At 38.2% G+C, this 22,540-nt stretch overlaps 1 protein-coding gene and 1 pseudogene across 2 annotated transcripts in view; both read right to left on the bottom strand.

Annotated features, from left to right (window-relative positions):
- Positions 1–22,540, bottom strand: part of NEK10 (NIMA related kinase 10) — a 259,175-nt gene that overhangs the window by 108,421 nt on the left and 128,214 nt on the right. The window lies entirely within an intron of this gene.
- On the bottom strand, positions 824–9,766 carry LOC105740289 (annotated as a pseudogene).

Here is a 22,540-nt window from a genome sequence, read left to right as displayed (position 1 = left end):
TTGTAAACCAAAACTAAAATTCAAAGCCCCTCAACCGAATCCATGGACCCATCCTGTTAGGCCAAGGGAATTCCAAAGAAACCTGAAAAACTAGTTCAGGCCATGATAGGTAAGGGTGCTCAAACATGCCTCATTATACCCTCCTCTTTTTGGAATTCAGGCACAGTTGACCAGCATTAACATTACAACAGAGATCTTAGGACTGATCTTTGTAGGAATAAGATATCAAATTCCAACCCGACTCTAGTGTAGCATCACACGACAGATAGCAGGCCCTGAAAAAAATCAAAGTATTTTATCCCAAAATATATTCCTTTGACATATTTTTAACGGCCCTGCAAAGCTGTCTCTTGTGGGGGAAATGCATTTTGTAGAGAACCCCCTTCCCTTTCCAGGTCTTTTTCTGATCCTGAAGAGATTAACTGAGAGTCTAGAACCTTTTAAAGGTTGGAATAGAAAGCATTTGCCATCTATTGCCTCTAAGGGCAGCCACCTATGCAACTTCATCTACATAATAAGAACCTTGCTCTCCACAATCCCATATCTTAACCCAGACACTTGTTTCCACTGATTCCAGGTCTTTAGATAATACCAGTTTTAACTAATCATCAATCAGAAAATCTATGAATCCCACCCACACCTCCTGCTTCAAGTTGTTCTACCTTTCTGGACCAAATCAATGTATACCTTACATACGTTGATTGATGTCTTAGGTCTCCCTAAAACATATAAAACCAAGCTGTAACCCAACCACCCCTAGGCACATGTTATCAGGACCTCCTGAGGCAGTGTGACGGGTCACCGTCCTCACATGTGGCTCAGAACAAATCTCTTCAAGTATTTTACGGAGCTTGGCTTTTTTCATCAATAATTTCTAGGTAAAAGTTAAAAAGTGAGAGTCCATATTTACTACCATTTTACCTGCACTAAATCGCTAATTTCCCTCCTCCTGTAAGCAAGAAGCTGAATGGCCTACCTCAGCTTCCCTTTACTTATTCAAGTCATTCAAATGCAATGCAGGCAGCTTTTACTTTCTTTCTTTTTTTTTTTTTTTTCCTATTTTTTTAAATTTATTTAAGACCACCTCCTTACAATTTCCAGAGAGAAAATACAAAACAAGAAACAGACTTGGTTTCAAATACATAACCAGGTGCTGGAGTTTAAAGCATTACTGATAACATTCTTACAGAAGAATGGCAGCTTACTCCAGGGCACTTCAGTATTCCTGAGGAATAAACACGATTTCTCTTGTCCTCCCACTGGGATGTTTTCAGGTGAAGTCACTGCTCCTGCTCTTTGACATATTTTCCGAGTAGAAGATAAGGGGCCTGGAAATCACGTGACAGTTGGAGTACGCCATTCCTAATCCCATGCCAGAACCGGAGGCTAATGGCCACATTCTTCTTTTAAAGAAGGTGAGAAAACAATTCCTAATCCAAAACCAGTGCCTGTCTTCACGACCGCATCCGCCAGGCACCGGTCCCACTTCCGGCCGGGCTTCAACTCCGACCTGTTCCCCACCCGCGCCTCCAGCTTTCCTCTCGGCCGGCCTCCTGCTCCAACCCCTGCAAGTCTCGCGAGCTATTTTTTTTAAAAGCATTACCCTTGAAAACTTCCATAGTTTCGGCTCTTAACACCATCAAAATCAGTCTTAATCTCTGAACACATAAAGATAATCCTTTCTTTTCTCTTTCTGCACAATATAGATTTTCAAAACAGAGGGAAATAAAGCACTTTATTTAGTTCTAGATTTATTGTGTTCCATTTGGGAATGAACTACTATCTGGGTAACCCATGGGATGCCAACTCTATAAGGAGAGAATAAACCATTTTAGCAATGGACCTGGTGTGGCTGAATGAAATGACACTTCAAAATTGTAGGACTGTGGAAAACAAGATATTTGCTTTGTGCCTTAGCTTCCTTTCTTATACAATAGGAGAATGACCGGTTCAGTGTGTTATAAGAATTGCCAAATGCAATACATTTTTAAGATATAAGGCATAGAATATCTTTATATTTACTCAAATAAGTTTTGAGTCTTCTTTCCTTGGATGTTGGCAGTTTAAATGAGAGAAAGGCAAAAGGTAAACAAAGCTGAAATAAGCATTGTACTTTGTTTTGTTTATCACATTTAAAGAGTGTATGAATCCGTTCTTGCACTACTACAAAGAAATACCTGAGACTAGGTAATTCAGAAAGAAGAGAGGTTTAATTGGCTCACGGTTCTGCAAGCTATACAGGAAGCATGATGGCATTTGCTTCTTGGGAGGCCTCAGGAAGCTTCCAATGATAGCAGAAGGCAAAGGAGGAGCCAGCACGTTTTATGTGGCCAGAGCAGGAGCAGGAGAGCGAGGGGAGAGGTGCTGCACGCTTTAAACAACCAGATCACACAAAAACTCACCATCATGAGAACAGCACCAGGGGAGAAATTCGCCCCAATAATACAATCACCTCCCACTAGGCTCCACCTCTAACATACTAGATTAAAATTCAACATGAAATTTAGGTGGGGACAAAGATCCAAACCATATCAGAGAGTATACCTTGATTGTACCAACACTAAAGTTTCACTGATTTTAAATTGACATATAAATTACTTTAAAATTTTTCTCTACTGTCTCAAATTTATGAAAAATATAAACTAACCAGCTTTGTGAATGGGGTCATTGAGAAAGAAAAGAAACAGAAAGAAAAGAACCCCTGCCCAAGAGAAGAGTCCTTAATAGTCAAAGAAAAGACAAATAATTCTAGACAGTATCATTACAAATTCAATACAGTAAATATAGTTGGATAAATATATATTGAGTACTGCAGTCTAAAAACAGAACACATTATCTTCAAGGAATTCATAAAACTTACATAAACTTTTCTATATATCAGGTGTGGCAAACTCTTACTTTGGTGATCTATTGAAAAAACACTTTTACTAGTATGTATGCCCTTGTGTAGTCCCTCCATACATTATTTCTGGTTTTGGCCATGTGACTGGATTTAGCCAATGGGACATTAGCAATTGTGATGCATGCCCGTACACGCAGGCTATATTTTCAGAACTCTAACTCTTGGAACATTCCCTCTCAGATTCCAACCACAATACTGAAAAAAACAAAGCCCAGTCTAGCCATTTAAAGAGAACGCATGGAAGTAAACCAAGAACCCAGCCAATATCCCCAGGTAAGCTCCTAGCCAAAAGCCAGTACCAATATCCTCCTTAAAGGAGATTCCTCCCATTCCACTTGAGTTGCCCTAGTTAATGCCGCATGGAGCAGAGATAAGCTGTTATTAATAAGCCCTGTTCAAACTGCAGAATTTGAGCAAATAAATTATTATTATTGTATTAAACCAATAAGTTGGGGATAAATGCTATGCAATGATTATCTGAATCATCAGAGTATGAACAATTTATCAATTTATTCTAAACTATAATTGTACAAGCTTTATTCTGACATAGTAAAGCCAAATAAAATATAAGCTTTGAACAAAGAGAAAAAACCAAAAACTTTGAAATAAAAAACATTTTATAAATTACTTACGAGTGATAAAGATAACAAAATTTTACTGACAGTCTTCTTAGAAAATAAGGACAATGAAAATTATGACTAACCTCTGATTTTTTTTATCTTGCCCAAATTCCTATCTAAGGCATCTGGCGAGTCATGGCCTCAGATAGGTTTTATTTAACCCTACACATCATGATTTACTTTCCAACCCAACTCTGGCATAACATTACGAAACAAAGAAGAAAATCCTGTATTAGTCCATTCTCGCATTGCTATAAAGAAATCCCTGAGACTGGGTAATTTATACAGAAAAGAGGTTTAACTGGCTCACAGGCTACAGAAGAGGCATGACTGTGGAGGCCTTCGGGAACTTTGACTCATGGCAGAAGGTAAAGTGGGAGCAGGTATCTTTGCATGGTCAGAGCAGGAGGAAGAGAGAGAGTAGGGAGGTGTCACACACTTTTAAACAATGAGATCTTGTGAGAACTCTATCACAAAAACAGCACCACCAAAGTGGGACATCCGCCCCCATGACCCAGTCACCTTCTACCAGGCCCCTGGGATTACAATCCGACATGAGATTTGGGTGGGGACACAAATCCAAATCATGTCACTTCCCAACTCATTCTGTGAGGTCAGTATTAACCTGCTACAAAACCCAGGTAAATAAAATCACAAGAAAGAAAACAGACCAATATCCCTTATAAATGTAGACACAAAAATCTTCAATAAAATACTAGTAAACTGAACCCAGCAACATATAAAAAGAATTACAGTAGTACCCCCTTATCCAGGGAAAATATGTTCTAAGACCCCCAGTGAATGCCTGAAACCAAAATAGAAGAATTATAACAATATGCCAGCATCACTACTTTGATGCTTTGGGGCTATTATTAAGTAAAATAAGGGTTACTTGAAGAGAAGCACTGAGATACCATGACAGTTGACCTGATCACTGAGAAAGCTAAGTGACTACTGCGTAGATAGAGCATGCAGTGTGGATACACTGGAAAAAGAGCGGATTCACATCCCAGGTGAGAAGGAGCAGGACAGTGCAAGATTTCACCACACGGTGCAGAATGGTGAGCAATTTAAAACTTACAAATTGTTTATTTCTGAAATCTTCCATTTACTATTTTCAAACTGCAGTTGACTGAAACTGTGGAAAGTGAAATCATGGATAAGAGGGGACTACTGTGGGCTGGGTGCAGTGGCTCACACCCGTAATCCCAGCACTTTGGGAGGCCAAGGCGGATGGATCACAAGGTCAGGAGTTTGAGACCAGCCTCACCAACACAATGAAACCCTGCCTCTACTAAAAATACAAAAATTAGCTGGGCTTGGTGGTGCATGCCTGTAATTCCAGCTGCTCAGGAGGCTGAGGCAGGAGAATCCCTTGAACCTGGGAAGCGGAGGTTGCAGTGAGCTGAGATCACGCCACTGCACTCCAGCCTGGGCAACGTATCAAGTCTCCATCTCAAAAAAAAAAAAAAAAAGAGGGGACTACTGTGTATACCATGACCAAGTGGGGTTTGTCTTAGAAAAGCAAGGACGGCTTAAAATATGAAAATCAATCAAGGTAAAACATCATATTAACAGAATGAAGTCTAAAAAAAAAAAAGGATCATCTTAGTAAATGCAGACAAGAGCATTTGACAAAGTCCAACTGTCTTTCATGATAAAAGCACTCAGCTAGGAACAGAAGGAAACATCCTCAGCCCAATGAAAGACATCTGCACAATTCTCAGGTAACATTATGCTTCATGATAAAGACCAACAGCTTCCACTCAGACGGGTAACTAACATGAATCTTGAAAAACACACATATACACACAACCACCTACGTTCTCCCTCAACACAAGAAGGGTAAGAGATTTTCCACACTCTCCGCCTTTTTTTAGTGCATATACCTTAGAAAATTTATAATTGTTCATTCTTTCTCTGCCTCTTTAAAATGAACTCTGTAAATCTTTCCAAAACTTAAATAAGCCTCTTGTCAGTGTTATAACCCAGGCACCTTTTCCTTAAAGGTGTAGCCACCATCTCTTTGAAATGAAGCCAATGAGGAAGACAATGCACCTACTAGGGGAGTTTCCACGGGAGGGTGGGAGCCTAACTCAGCAGGCACCTGGGTCCAAACTACAAACCTACCTCCTATTGTAAAGATATGATAAATTTGTTTTTCTTTTGGATTAAGGCAATTAGTAAACACAGATGGCTACCCCAATTATCAGGTGAATTTAGGATGAACTATGTGTGACAAATGGTGAGTCAAGTCCTCTTGCTTGAAGACTAGTTATCATTTATCTTGAGAATATGTATGACAAGGGTTACATCTGCTTAGCTGTATGAGATTTCTTTCTGTCTTTTCTATCTCTTTAGTGGATTGCCTATGTTGAAAATGACATCCGGTTTAATGTTTATTCAAAAATCCAAACTGTTTTCTTTTCTACTTTTGGGTTGAGCTTGTCTGGGTTGGCAAGAGATTTTGTTTTTTAATTTATATTCCCCTAACACTTCTTCAGATCAGGAATAAGACAAGGAAGTCTGCCCTTACCACTTCATTCAACATTGTACTAGAATTTCTAGTCGAGTCACTTAGTCAGAAAGGGAAATAAAAGGCATCCAGATGGGAAAGAAAGAAGTAAGACAATTTCTATTTGCAGATGATATGATATTTTGTGTAGAAAACTGCAAGAAATTCACAAAAAAATTACAGCTAATATATGAGTTCAGTACGTTTATTGTACACAAAATCAATATACAAAAATAAATTATATTTCTATACTCTAGCAACGAACAATCCAAGACGAAATTAAGAAAACAATTTATTTACAATAGCATCAAAAAAACCCAAAACTTAGGGATAAATTTAACAAAAAAAGTACATGACTTGTACACTAAAAAGAGCGTAACATCACTGAAAAAAGTTTTTTTAAAAAAAGACCTAAATAAATGGAAAGACATTTTGTGTTCAAAAATTAGAAGACTTGCCATTGTTTAAATGGCTGCATTAGTTTCCTCTTGTTGCTGTGCAAATCACCACAAATTCAGTGGTTTAGAACACACATCTTATAGTCCTGGATTGATCTAAAATGGTTCTTGCTGGACTAAAATCAAGGTTTTGGTAGGGCTGCATTTCTTTCTGAAGGGTCTAGGAGAGAATCTATTTCCTTGCCTTTTTCCAGCTTCTAGAGACTGCCCACATTCCATGGCTTATGGCTCATTTTCATCTTCAAAGTCAACAATGGGCAGTCAAGTCTTTCTCACAGCACATCACTCTGGCACTTAATCTTCTGCCTCCCTTTTTCATGTTTAAAGACACTTGTCATTACACTGAGTCCGGTAGCCTCAAATCCATCTGCTACCTTAATTCCCCTTCACCATGTAACATAACACATCCATTGGCTCTAGGGATTATACTAGAACGTAGACATCTTGGGGGGGGATCATTTTTCTGCCTATCACAATAGGCAAATTGATCTACAGATTCAACACAATTGGCTTTTTTTTTCTTGCAGAAATTGACAAGATGATACTAAAATTTATCTAGAAACACATGGGACACAGAACAGCCAAAACAATTGTGAGAAATAAGAACGAAGGACTTATACTTCTTGATTTCAAAACTGACTACAAAGCACAGTAATTAACACTGTGTGAGACTGGCATAAGGATATGCATATAGACTGACAAAATAAAACTAAGAATCCCTTGAGAAATAAACCTTATATATATGGTCAACTGATTTTTGACAAAAATGACAAGAAAATTCAATAGGAAAAGAAGTTATTTCAACAAATGGTACTGGGACAACTGGATACACACATGCAAAAGGATGAAGTTGGAACCTTACCTCATACCATATGCAAAAATTAATGCTAAATGAGTCATAGACCTAAATATAAGAATTAGAACTATAAAACTTATGGAAGAAAATATAGGTGTAAGTCTTTGTGATTTTGGATTACACAATGGTTTCCTAGAATGACTCTTAAGCACAAGCAACCAGATCAATAAGTTGGATTTCATCAAAATTGAAAACTTTTGTGCCTCAAAGGACATTATCAAGACAATGAGAAGAGAACACATAGAAGAACACACTTACAAATCATATATCTGATACATGTCTGCTTTCCAAAATAAGTAAAAACTTTTATAACGCAATAGTAAAATCACAAGTAACCTAGTTTAAAAATGGACAAAAAAAAAGGTGTTAAACTTAATGAGTTATAGAGAAATGCAATGAAAAACCATAGTGAGATACCATGTCATACCCACTAGTGTGGCTATAATCCAAAAGACAGATTAAATAATAACTATTGGCAAACATGTAGGAGATTGGAACCTTCACATATTCCTGGTAGAAATGGAAAATGGTGCAGTCACTTTGGAAGACAATTTGGCAGTTTCTCAAAAAGTTAAACATAGAATTACCATATTGAGGAGTATGGCTGCAGGCCAAAATTCTATGTATTATCTTTCAGGCAGGACCCTAGACAGTTACAAGGCTTTGCCCGGCAGACCTCATTGGGGGAAACTGCCATCTCCACACCAGACTTGGTACACAGCTAGTATGTTACAGCTTCTGGAGGGATTTGCAGCCAAGAACTCACTCCCTATGCCAGCCCTGCTCATAGGTTTCTCTGCTTTCCTAGCTCAGGCACTTCCGTTCAGAGGCTTCAGCTCAGGCCCTTTTCAGCAGTCCCAGCTGAGACCTCCTTAGGGAGGGCTTGGCTGAGGCAGCACTTTCAGCTACTAGTGATACTTCTTCATATTGAATGAACAGTTACACACATCGTAAAAGTATAAAAACATAGAAAGGATGCATACCACCTTCTAGATAGTGGTTACCTCTCGGTAGGAAGGGGAAGTAGGATGAAGAGGAGCCTTCAGTTGACTCCATAACATTATTTCTTCAAAAAACTTTTCCTGGCCGGGCATGGTGGCTCATGCCTGTAATCCCAGCAATTTGGGAGGCTGGGGTGGGTGGATCACCAGAGGTCAACAGTTCAAGACCAGCCTGACCAATATGGTGAAACCCCATCTCTACTAAAAATACAAAAATTAGCCAGGCATGGTGGCCGGTGCCTGTAGTTCCAGCTACTCTGGAGGCTGAGACGGGAGAATTACTTGAACTTGGGAGGCAGAGGTGGCTGTGAGCCGAGATCAGGCCACTGCACTCCAGCCTGGGTGACAGCGAGACTCCATCTCAAAAAAACAAAACAAAACAAAAATCTTTTCTTAAGAAAATATAATAAAGCCATAATGTAGTAAAACCTAGTATGCATAAATGGATATTTGTTACACATATGAAATATTTCATAATACAAAAGAATTAAAAATATTGAAATAATTCTTAGCCCCAGGTGGTGAAATTATATGTGATTGTGATTTTAGGGTTTTTTTTGATATGTATATACATTTTTTCAAACTCTTCCAACCAACATGAATTTCTTTTATAATGATAATAAATAATACATGTGTTTCACAAAGAGGTATTACTACCCATAACTTTAGTTAAGCAGAGAGCTATAAAAATATATTTTGTTAAACTGTAATATATGGCTTAAAAATTGAACCAGTATTAAAATCTCATTTTCATGTAAAAAAATCTCTACAAATATTTTAATAGTTCAGTGCTGAGAAATGCTTTTATTTTTCAAACGCAAACTAAAATTTAAAAGCTGAAATTTACACATGTCCAAATTGTAAGAGCTAGTCAGGAACTGAAATGCAAATAATTACAGCGTTAATAATTATTCCTATTAAGTTTTTTTTTTGGCAACATGACCTAAAATAGCCCAGGATTATCTGAATGTGGTCATTCAAGCTATTACTATAAATTACTCAGTGTAGAGGTATGATTAATAATTAATAGAACTTTTTAGAGCTAGGACATCTAATTCAACAGTTTCCAATGATTTTCTAGAAACCTTTCTTCATATTAAATAATGTGCAGAAGCTCAACATGTAGAAGAAGCCATAACAAAGGTGCTGTGTTTGAAGCTGGGAGCTGCATTCTGAGCCCTTGCTTGCTACCTTTCTCACACCTTTATCCTCTTCCTCCATCAACGGCTCTTTCCTGTCTGGAAACAAGGATCGTCAAGTCTCCTGATTTCTAACCACACCTTCTGTTCTCATATTTCATCATAGCACAGTTTTCCTCTATTGGCTGTTGCCACAGTTCTACCTACCATTGCTTGTCATGACCCCCCCGCACCCCAGCCCTTACCACTCCCCTGAAACCTCTCCGGATAACCATTGTCCATCTGCAAATCCAAGGGATATTCTTCCATCCTTTAAATGGACTCATATGAAATCACCATATAAAAACAATTCTCAATACCTGGCTGCTCTGTAGTACTATTGAACTTACAAAAGCATTGTGTTCCTCCTTAGGAACTTTCTCACATCGTGTCTGACACTACTTTCTCCTAGTTTTTTTTCTTTTGAACTTCCTGTCTGCCTACTCCTTGTAAGTCACCCCAGCCTTCCTGTCTCTGTGTTTGCCTCTTAAGCGTTGTGGCTCCTCAAGGTTTTATTCATCACTTGTCTATTTCACAGCAAGTTTCACACAGATGCTGATGACCCTATGTCTCCTTACCAGCCAGAAACACTCCCCTGAGGCTCCAGAAACATATTTGGGTTGCTTATTGGACATTAACAGTCTTACCGTCTCAAAAGCAATTCAAACTCAACCTACTCAAAACTAAATTAATCACTTCATTTTCTCTGCAAATTCTATCCATGTCTTCTCTAATCATCAAGATGTTGTGTGGGTTGGATTGTGTCCCCCGAAAAGATATGTTGAAGTCCTAACTCACAGTACCTGTGAATGTGACCTTGTTTGGAAAGAGGATCTTTGCAGAGGTAATCAAGTTAAGATGAGGTCATACTGAATAAGGGTTGGCCCTAATCCAATATGACTACTGTACTTCTGAGAAAACAGACACACAGGCATAGACACACAGAGAATGCCAGGTGAGGCAGAGACAAGAGTGATGTCTCTTGTCAAGTATGTCCCTTCCCAGATCTGTCCTGTCCCAACTGCCTCCCCGGCTTTTGGTAGCCTGTTCAATGGACAGTCCCATTTCTTAACACTTTCAGCTGTCTGGCTTCTTAGGGTGAGGGCTGGCTTCCAGCATGAGTTCCCTCGTGGCAGTGTGGTGAGAGCTATAGCAGCTTCTGTACCCAGGCCCCTGCCAACTGCTCTAAAAGAGGTGCTGGCTGCACACTTCTGCCCCCACAACACTTCCAGTGGGGTTGAGTGACACAATCCAAAAGAATCTGGCCTATGAGCAAACTTTCATCAATGAGAGACAGGAAATGAATTATTCTTCCTTCCCTCCCAAAATCGATTCTTCTAATGCACAGAAGTCCCATAAGATCTGTCCAGAGACATCTCCCATGACCAAGTAAATGCTGCTTCTTAATAAAGCTGTGACAAGCTCAGTAACAGTACATTGTATCTGCTGTCCTTCCTTCCCTTCTTTGTTTCTTGGTTTTTCCCTTACTCACTACCCTAGGATTACTACCTCTCCTCTCCAATAAAAAGCTCACATGTAAGCTCCATTTTCTATGGAACCCAGGCTAAGATAGCAAGTTGCTTAAACATCATTTTTTCTCTTCTAAAAATAGAGATAATGATGGCTCTTCTCATAGGACCACCAAAAGTATTATACTAGACAATATCTGAAAAGCACAGTAACTTGAAATTGTTAGTGTACACAAAATGTCACTTGTTACTATTAACTATAACTATATGAGGATCCAGAGCTATTTTTGCATTCTTCTCCCACTGTGTTAGTTCAGGTTCTCTAGAAGAACAGAACTAATGGAATCGATACGTATATAAAGGGGAGTTTATTAAGTGTTAACTTACACAATTGCAAGATCCCACAATAGGCAGTCTGCAGGCTGAGGAGCAAGGAGAGTCAGTTGGAGTTCCAAAACTAAAGAACTTAAGAGTCCAGTGTTCGAGGGCAGGAAGCATCCAGGATGGGAGAAAGATGAAGGCTGGGAGGCTAGGCCAGTCTCTCTTTCCACATTTTTCTGCCTGCTTATATTCTGGCCATGCTGACAGCTGATTAGATGGTGCCCACCAAGATTAAGGGTGGGTCTACCTTTCCCAGCACACTGACTCCAATGTTAATCTCCTTTGGCAACACCCTCACAGACACAACCAGGATCAATACTTTGTATCCTTCAATCCAATCAAGTTGACACTCAGTATTAACCATCATGCTCACTTTGTTACAGGAAGAAGAAACCGGAGAATGTGCACATAATGTCCCTTCTTTTCTTTAATCCTACTGTGCTACGTTAAAAACCATTACCACTGTACCTTGCGCTATAGAAGCATTAAAGTTCATTTACACAGGAAAACAATTAAAGGCTGTTAGAAGGCTTAGAAAGTCCCTGGAGTACCCAGCAGTCAGGCTTGAAGGCCATACGGGGAGGAACCAAACTTTAGCCAACATCGTATTGGGTCAGGCACAACTTGTACCACCGACAGTGGAAAGTTGACCCAATCCTGCCATCTTCCAACACCACCCTTTCCCCAACCCCAAACTGGACTCTAGCCAATATACACTTTCTCCCATTTCTCACTTGCAAATCCAAGTCTTGCTGACGTAATCTGATTGATGGAGTCTAAGTCACATGGTTGTGCTTCAGCTGCAAGGGAGGCTAAGATTACACATTTTTCTGTTGACTTGGTTAAGGAAAAAATATTCATAAGGTAGGAAGTCCCCTCCAAATATAGGAAATGAGTTCGTAAGATTAACTGAACAGCCAGAAAATATGACAAATGTACACTCTATATCTACTTGAAAAAACGTCCCAAACCAAATAAAATATGGTTACAATTTTTTTTTTTTTTTTTTTTTTTGAGATGGAGTCTCACTCTGTCACCCAAGCTGGAGTGCAGTGGCATGATCTTGGCTCACTGCAAGCTCTGCCTCCTGGGTTCACGTCATTCTCCTGCCTCGGCCTCCGGAGTAGCTGGAACTACAGGCGCCCGCCACTACACCTGGCTATTTTTTTTTTTTTTTTGTATTTTTAGTAGAGACGGGGTTTCACTGTGTTAGCCAGGATGGTCTAGATCTCCTGACCTCGTGACCCGCCTGCCTCGGCCTCCCAAAGTGCTGGGATTACAGGCATGAGCCACCATGCTCGGACACAATTAAAGAAAGAAAAGAAAAGAAAAGAAAAGAAAAGAAAAGAAAGAAAAGAAAAGAAGAAACGAAAAGAAAAGAAAAGAAAGAGGAAGGTGGGAATAATCTACTTATTGAGGGAATTCTTGCAAAGTATATTCCATGTCTAGATAGTCCATAGTGCACTAGCTATTTCTTGAGTGGACCTAACGGCTGCTGCAGAGGTCACAGTAATGCTTTCGGATGCCCTGGGCAAAGTGGGCTAAATGCTTTTTAACTCTGGGTCACCTCTTTCTAGCCCTCTGCTGACTCCAAAGAGTAATTACAACTCGTAGTGAACACAGGCAAATTCCTCTCAATCTCAACATTAATAATCTACCATTAGTTATAAATCTTAAAAGAAAACATTCCCTGGCCAATGCACATATGTAATATTAAGATGATAAGATTTTTATTCTTAGAAAAAAAGATATATGAAAAAAATGGAAATAAAAATACTTGAAGGAGGAAAACAAACCACTTCTATCGAGTATATCCTTATCAGTTATACCACAAAATAATCTTATTATCAAACACATAATCCTAAAATTACAGGTTATTTCCCCTCCTGTATTACATATGTATATAATAACTAACCAAGGATTTTTAATTCTTTCTTCAAAGTTTATATCCTACCTCCCATTTCTTTTTATTCTCATTGCCAACAAGTCCAAATCAGCCCACCCCTAAATTATTACAAAAGCCTTACTCCCTTAAGTTCTTTCATTCATTTATTCATTCATTCATTTATTCATTGAACAAGCATTTTCTGAGCACTTGCTATGTGCCAAGTCCTCTTTTTCATGGATTATTTTTCTAATGGGAAAAATGACAGAATGCTAGTAAATTGGGAAACGAACTAATGGAGGTGTAGAAATTGATACATGACAGAGAATTGCTGGAGTGATGCCCTTGAGGAAATGGACAGACAGGAGGAGGGTTGGCCTTAACCAGAACCATGGAAGCAGAGTCACATGAGAGAAGGTCGGTTACAGGAACACAGGTACGGGTAAGGGGAAAGACATGGAAACAGGAGCTTGTGGAAGTTCTCTTCTATAGCTCCCAGCTTCTCTGTGAAGTAGGGAGCAGGCTCATCAGCATAAAGGTTAGAGCCAAAACTTCTTCCTCCTGCCAAATCCTCCTAATCCAAATATTAATTATAGTCAAACACCTCCTCAGACATCGGGCACATATTGATTTCCCATTTCACGGACCTCCTGCAGCCCCTTCAACTCCTGTAACCTTCTCAGGCTTGCTCTGCTGTTCCCTACTGACATGGTGACTGAAGGGGTACAGGATGAACACTTGATTCCATCATAACACACATTGTATGTCAGCAATTCAACAACATAACACTTGAAAGTAAATATCACTAAGTAGGTGATACCCATAACCAAGGATACATTATTTTATTCATATGAACAGGTACAAACAGAGAATAATAAAAATATTTTTCTAATTGTACATAAATAGTAGAAGGGCCCTGTTGATCTGAGAAGTGCCATAGGCATGGCTACTTTGCCTATAGCCCTTGGCCACTCTTGAGTGATATAATAGTGTGGCAGGCAATTTGAGTAAAAACTGCTTTGTCAAAAAGCATTCAAGTTAAAGCAGATCTTGTTTAAACTCAGACACTGACACATATAAGGGCACAATAACTTCTAGTTAGTTATTATTACTTTAATAACTTGCAATAGTCAATAAGTGAACATTTTCCTGGATAAAATGAGAAAATGATCACCTATGAATATTCCTAGTCACTGGACATTCTACATCTTAATCATTATCTTGCTACTAAGAAAACCTTTCTGTCCTTTCCTTTTTTTTAATGCTGTATCAGGCAAGACCAAGTTTAAATTTTCACTGCCCAATTTACTAGCTATGTCATTTGGTTATTAAAGCAAAGATATTAAACCAACCTCCACTTCTTACACATCTTACTCTCTTCATTTCCTCATGACAACTTAAAATAATATATTTGGAATTACCACTTTCCTTCCCATTGCTCAGATTTTGTGCTCTCTTCAGGCCCCCCGCTATCTCCTATTATAGAGAAACTATCTGGCCCTATTTTCTCAGTGGTCCAAAACAATTGCAGCAAATAATGTTACCTAGATGCTGTTGTTTTCTCCCTGGCAATTGGCACATTCTGCTTATTTCTACCATGGCCCATCACATCTTGGCAACATTTGAAAGCTGCATAAAGAGAGTTCATGCAGGACAACATGATCTAAGAGGCAGGAGCTACTGGGAGCAGGTTGTTTCAGATGAGAAAATGGAGGGCATCAACCTATAGACGGCCTTCCTGGAACAACTTAGAATGATTGTAGCCCCACAGGAGGAGCACTCCCCATATTCAGGCTTGCACAAGAGGCAGAGTGACAATTTCTCCCTACTTGGAACATGAACATTTCTACGGATGAAAAGAGATGCCACGGCCGGGCGCAGTGGCTCACGCTTGTAATCCCAGCACTTTGGGTGGCCGAGGCGGGCGGATCACGAGGTCAGGAGATCGAGACCATGATGAAACCCCGTCTCTACTAAAAATCCAAAAAATTATCCGGGCGTGGTGGCGGGCGCCTGTAGTCCCAGCTACTCGGAGAGGCTGAGGCAGGAGAACGGCGTGAACGCGGGAGGCGGAGCTTGCAGTGAGCCGAGATTGCGCCACTGCACTCCAGCCTGGGCAACAGAGTGAGACTCCGTCTCAAAAAAAGAAAAAAAAAAAAAAAAGAGATGCCTGTCTGATCAGAATAGCTGGAACTCTGGGATAGGAGTAAGGCTGGGAGGTGGATTCCTTTCCTGCTGGCCTAGCAGAGGAGCTGAGGTAGCTCCCACCCTTCACGCTGATAAAAACCTCAGCACATCGAATGGAGAGCTCCCCCAGCAACCTTCATGGAGACTGGGACCTCTGGGTATTACCACTGGGTATTACATCTACCCACCCGCCCTAGCTACAACTGGTTCCTATTCAGGGATACCCCCCCTACTGGCCTGAAGCCTGAATCATCAGCTCAGTAAATAAAATACTGGGGGAAAATTAAATAACTAAATAAAGTTTGCACCTTGAGAGAATGAGATAAGCTTCAAGATACCCCTGCCATTCCAACCCAACAGAAGACAGTGAACTTGCCCACACACCAAACACATAATTACTACAACCAGCATCTAGGAAAGCCAGTGCACAAAGTCTACAACTTAGGAACTCATACAGAGTCTTTACCCATAACAGTACAAAGAATCAAATTAGGCTATAATAAAATTTAAACATTAAAATCTGATCCTTAAAAGGAAAAATAGGAACTCATGAAAAATACAGTCAAATCAAAAATAAATTCAAGAACATTCTGAAGAAACAGTCTACCCAAATGAGAAGGAACCAGAAAAGTAATTCTGGCAATATGACAAAACAGGGTTCTATAACACCCTCAAAAGATCACACTAGTTCCACATTAATGAATCCAAACTAAAGGGAAATCTTTGAAATGCTAGATAAAGAATTCAGAAGGCTGATTATTAAGTGACTCAAGGAGATAACAGAGGAAGGTTAAAACCAACATAAAGAAATTTTTTTAATCTAGGAAATGAATAAAAAATTTTCCGGAGAGATAGATATCATAAGGAAAAACCAATCGGAACTTCTGGAAACAAAAGACACACTTAGGGAAATACAAAATGCAATGGATAGTTTCAACAATAGACTAGAACATGTAGAAGAAAGAATTTCAGAGCCCAAAGAAAAGGCTTTCAAATTAACCCAGTCAAAGATAAATAAAAAAGAATCAAAACACATGAACAAAGTCTCCAAGAAATATGAGATTATGTAAAACAGTCAAACCCAAGAATAATTGGTGCTCCTGAGGGAAAAGAACAAATAAGTTTGGAAAACTTATTTTAGGGAATGATTGAGGAAAAATTCCCTGGCCTTACTAGAGATCTAGATATTCAAATACAAGAAGCTCAAAGAATTCCTGGGAAATTAATAACAAAAAGATCATCACCAAAGCACATAGTTATCAGGCAAACCAAAATCAACATGAAGAAAAGAATTTTAAGAGCAGTGACACAAAAGCATCAGGTGACCTATAAAGAGAAACCTATCAGACTAACAGAAGATTTCTTAGGAGAAACCTTACAAGCCAGAAGGGATTGGGATCCTATCTTTAGCCTCCTTAAACAAATTAATTTTCAGCCAAGATTTGTACAGCCAGAAGAACTAAGCTTCATAAATAAAGGAGAAAGTCTTTTTCAGACAAACAAATGCTGAGGGAATTTGCCACTACCAAACTAGCACTACAAGAAATGCTAAAAGGACTTCTAAATCTTGAAACAAAAGTTCAATGTGCACCAAAATAGAACCGCCTTAAAGCATACATCTCAGAGGGCCTACAAAACAATAATACAATGTAAAAAAAGTATCTAGGTAACAACTAACATGATGAATAGAATAGTACCTCACATCTCAGTATTAACAATGAACGTAAATGGCCTAGATGCTCCACTTAAAAAGTACGGAACAGAAGAATGGACAGAAAACCACCAACCAAATATCTGCTGTCCTCAAGAGACTCACATAACACATAAGAATTCAAATAAACTTAAAGTACAGGGGTGAAAAAAGATAATCCATGCAAATAGAAACCAAAAGCAAGCAGGAGTAATAATTCTTATATGAGACAAAACAGACTTTAAGGCAACAATAGTAAGAAAAGGCAAAGAAGGATGTTATATATTGATGAAAGGATTAGTCCAATGAGAAGACATTACAATCCTAAATACATATGCACCTAACACTGGAGCTCCCAGATTTATAAAACAATTGCTACTAGACCCAAAAAATGAGATAGACAGCAACTCAATAATAGTGGGAGACTTCAATACTCCCAACAGACAGATCATCAAGACAGAATGTCAACAAAGAAACAGTGAACTTAAACTATATCCTACAACTAATGGACTTAACATGTATTTACAGAACACTCTTCCCAACAACTGCAGAATATACATTCTTCTCTTCAGCACATGAAATATTCTCCAAGATGGACCATATGATAGGCCACAAAACAATTCTCAATTAATTTAAGAAAATCAAAATCATATGAAGTATCTTCTCAAACCACAGTGGAATAAAACTGGAAATCAACTCTAAAAGGAACCCTCCAAATCAAACAAATACTTGAAAATTAAATAATCTGCTCTTGAATGAATTTTGGGTTAAAAATAAAATCAATATGAAAATTTAAAAATTATTTGAAATGAATGATAACAGTGACACAACTTATCGAAACCTCTGGAATACAGCAAAAGTGGTGCTAAAAGGAAAGTTCATAGCATTAAATGCCTATATCAAAAAGTCTGAAAAAGCACAAATTGATAATCTAATGTCACACCTCAAAAAGCTACAGAAACAGGAACAAATTAAACCCAAACCCAGCAGAAGAAAAGAAATAACAAACATCAGAGCATAACTAAATGCAAGTGAAACTAAAAAGTACAAAAGATAAATGAAACAAAAATCCGATTCTTTGAAAAGATAAACAGAATTGATAGGCCATTAGTGAGATTAACCATGAAAAGAAGAGAGAAGATCCAAATAAGCTCAATTAGCAATGAAACTGGAGATACTACAACCAATACCACAGAAATAAGAAAGATCATTCAGGGCTACTATGAACACCTTTACATGCGCAAATCAGGAAATGTAGAGGAAATGGACAAAATCTCGGAAATATACAACCCTCCTACATCAAATAAGAAAGAAATAGAAACTCTGAACAGACCAATAACAAGCAGTGAGAGTGAATCAGTGACAGAAACACTGCCAACAAAAAGCCAGGACCAGACAGATTCTCAGCTGAATTCTACTAGGCATTCTAAGAAGAATTGGTATTGATTCTACTGAAACTATTCCAAAAGATAGAGAGAGAGGGAATCAACCCTAATTCACTCTAGGAAACCACTGTCACCCTAATACAAAAACCGGGAAAGGGCATAACAAAAAAAGAAAACTACAGATTAATAACCCTGATGAATATAGATGGAAAAGTTCTCAATAAAATACTAGCTAACCAAATACAACAGCATATCAAAAAGATAACACATCATGATATGATCATATATGCAGAAAACCTAAAGACTCATCCAAAAAGCTCCTAGACCCAATAAATGGATTCAATAAAGTCTCAGAATACATAATCAATGTACACAAGCTAGTAGCACTGCTACACACCAAGAATGACCAAGCTGAGAATCAAATCAAGAATGCAACCCTTTTTACAAAGACTGCAAAACAAATAAAATACTTAGGAATATACTTAACCAAGGAAGTGAATGATCTCTGCAAGGAAAACTACCAAACACTGCTGAAAGAAATCAGAGATGACATGCACAAATGGGAACATACCCCATGCTCATGGATGGGAAGAATCAATATTGAGAAAATGACCATACTATCCAAAGCAATATACAGATTCAATGAAATTTCCATCAAAATATCATCATCATTCTTCACAGAATTAGAAAAAACAATCCTAAAATTCATATGGAACAAAAAAAGAGCCCACATAACCAAAGCAATGCTAAGCAAAAAGTGTAAATCTGGAGGCATCATGTTACCAGACTTCAAATTATATTACAAGGCTATAGTTACCAAACAGCATGGTACTGGTATAAAAATAGGCATGGAGACAATGGAACAGAATAGAGAACCAAGAAATAAAGCCAAATACTTACAGCCAACTGATCTTCAACAAAGCAAACAAAAACATAAATTGGGGGAAAGGACACACTATTCAATAAATGGTTCTGGGATAATTGGCAAGCCACATGTAGAAGAATAAAACCGGATCCCCATCTCTCACCTTACAGAAAAATCAAATCAAGATGGATCAAAGACTTAAATCTAACACCTGAATCAGAAAAACTCTAGTGGAGATTGTTTTAGGCAAACAGTTCATGACTAAGACCCCAAAACCAAATGCAACAAAAACAAAAATAAGTAAATGGGAACTAATTAAACTAAAAATCTTCTGCACAGCAATAGAAATAATCAGCAGAGTAAACAACAGACAACCTCACAGAGTGGGAGAAAATATTCACAAACTATACATCCAACAAAGGACTAGTATGCAGAATCTACAAGGAACTCAAAACGAATCAACAAGTAAAAAACAAATAATCCCATCAAAAGTGGGCAAAGCACATGAATAGACAGTCCTTAAAAGAAGACATACAAACAACCAGCAAACATATGAAAAATGCTCAACATCACTAATTATCAGGGAAACACAAATTAAAACCACAATGAGATACCACCTTACTCCTGCAAGAATGACCATAATTAAAAGGTTTTTTTAAAAAAATCCAAAACAATAGATGTTGGTGTGGATGTGGTGAAAAAGGAACATTTTACACTGCTGGTGGGAATGTAAATTAGTACAATCACTATGGAAAACAGTAAGAAGATTACATAAAGAACTAAAAGTAGAACTACCATTTGATCTAGCAATCCCACTACTGGGTATGTACCAAAAGGAAAAGAAGTTGTTTTATGAAAATACATGTTTGTAGCAGGACAATTCACAAATGCAAAGATATGAAACCAACCTAAGTGCCCATCAACCAACAAGTGGATAAAGAAAATGTGGTATAAGATGTACAAAGAAGAGCTGGTACCATTCCTACTGAAACCATTCCAAAAAATTTTAAAGGAGGAGCTCTTCCCTAACCCATTCTATGAGGCCAGCATCATCCTGATACTAAAACCTGGCAGAGATACAACAAAAAAGGAAAACTTCAGGCCAATATCCTTGATGAACATCAATGCAAAAATCCTCAACAAAACAGTGGCAAACTGAATCCAGCACCACATCAAAAAGCTTAACCACCACGATGAAGTAGGCTTCATTCCCAGAATGCAAGGTTCGTTCAACATACGCAAATCAATAAATGTGATTCATCACATAAACAGAACTAAAGAAAAAAAAAACAACATGATTATTCTCAATAGATTCAGAAAAGGCTTTCGATAAAATTGAACATCCCTTCATGTTAAAAACTCTCAATAAACTGGTATTGAAGAAACATACCTCAAAATAGTAAGAGCCATATATGACAAACCCACAGCCAGTATTATACTAAATGGGCAAAACCTGGAAGCATTTTCCTTGAAAACCAGCACAAGAATGCTCTCTTACAACTCCCATTCAACATAATATTGGAAATTCTGCCCAGGACAATCAAGCAAGAGAAAGTAATAAAGGATGTTCAGATAGGAAGAGAGGAAATCAAACTATCCCTGTTTTCAGATGACATGATCCTATATCTAGAAAACTCCATTGTCTCATCCCAAAGGTTTCTTAAGTTGGTAATCAACTTCAGCAAAGTCTCAGGATACAAAATCAATGTGCAAAAATCACTAGCATTCCTATACACCAACAACAATCAGGCCAAGATCTGAATCACAAATGAACTCCCATTGACAATTGCCACAAAAAGAATAAAATACCTAGGAATACAGCTAACAAGGAAAGTGAAGGATCTCTATAAGGAGAACTACAAACCACTGCTCAAAGAAATCAGAAAGGACACAAACAAATGGAAAACATTCCATGCTCATGGATAGGAAGAATCAATACTGTGAAAATGGCCATACTGCCCAAAGCAATTTATAGATTCAATGCTATTCCCATGAAACTACCATTTGGCATTCTTCACAGAACTAGAAAAAGCTATTTTAAAATTCATATGGTACCAAAAAAGTGCCCAACTAGCCAAGGAGATCCTAAGCAAAAAGAACAAAGCTGGAGGTATCATGCTACCCGACTTCAAACTATACTACAGGGCTACAGTAACCAAAACAGCATGGTATTGGTACAAGAACAGACACATAGACCAATGGAACACAATAGATAACTCAGAAATAAGACTGCACACCTACAACCATCTGATCTTTAAGAAACCTGACAAAAACAAGCAATGGGGAAAGGATTCCCTATTTAATAAATGATGCTGGAATCACTGGCTAGCCACATGCAGAAAATTGAAACTGAACCCCTTTCTTATACCATACACAAAAATCAACTCGAGATGGATTAAAGACTTAAATCTAAAACCCAAAACTATAAAAACCCTAGAAGAAAACCTAGGCAATACCATTTAGGACATAGGTACTGGCAAAGATTTCATGATGAAGATGCCAAAAGCAATTGCAACAAAAGCAAAAATTGACAAATCAAATCTAATTAAACTAAAGAGCTTCCATACAGCAAAAGAAACTATCAACACAGCAAAAAGACAGCCTACAGAATGGGAGATAATTTTTGCAAACTATGCATCTCACAAAGGTCTAATATCCAGCATCTATAAAGAGCTTAAACCAATTTACAAAACAAACAAACAACACCATTAAAAAGTGGGCAAAGGACATGAACAAACACTTTTCAGAAGAAGGTATACATGCAGCCAACAAGCATATGAAGAAAAGCTCAACATCACTGATTATTAGAGAAATGCAAATCAAAACCCCAATGAGATGTCATCTCACACCCATCACAATAGCTATCATTAAAAAGTCAAAAAATAACAGATGCTGATGAGGTTGTGGAGAAAAAGAAATGCTTTTACATTGTTGGTGGGAGTGTAAATTAGTTCAACCATTGTGGAAGACAGTGTGGCAATTCCTCAAAGACCTACAGACAGAAATACCATTTGACCCAGGAATTCCATTACTGGGTATAAACCCAAAGGAATAGAAATTGCTCCATTACAAAGAAACATGCATGCACTATTCACATGTTCATGCACATGTTCATTGCTGCACTATTCACAATAGCAAAGACATGGAA

The sequence above is a fragment of the Nomascus leucogenys genome, chromosome 4 (assembly GCF_006542625.1).
Source record: "Nomascus leucogenys isolate Asia chromosome 4, Asia_NLE_v1, whole genome shotgun sequence".
Lineage (NCBI taxonomy): Eukaryota > Metazoa > Chordata > Mammalia > Primates > Hylobatidae > Nomascus > Nomascus leucogenys.
Note: the sequence above shows the minus strand (reverse complement) of the source record. Positions and strands in the feature narration are given on the sequence as shown.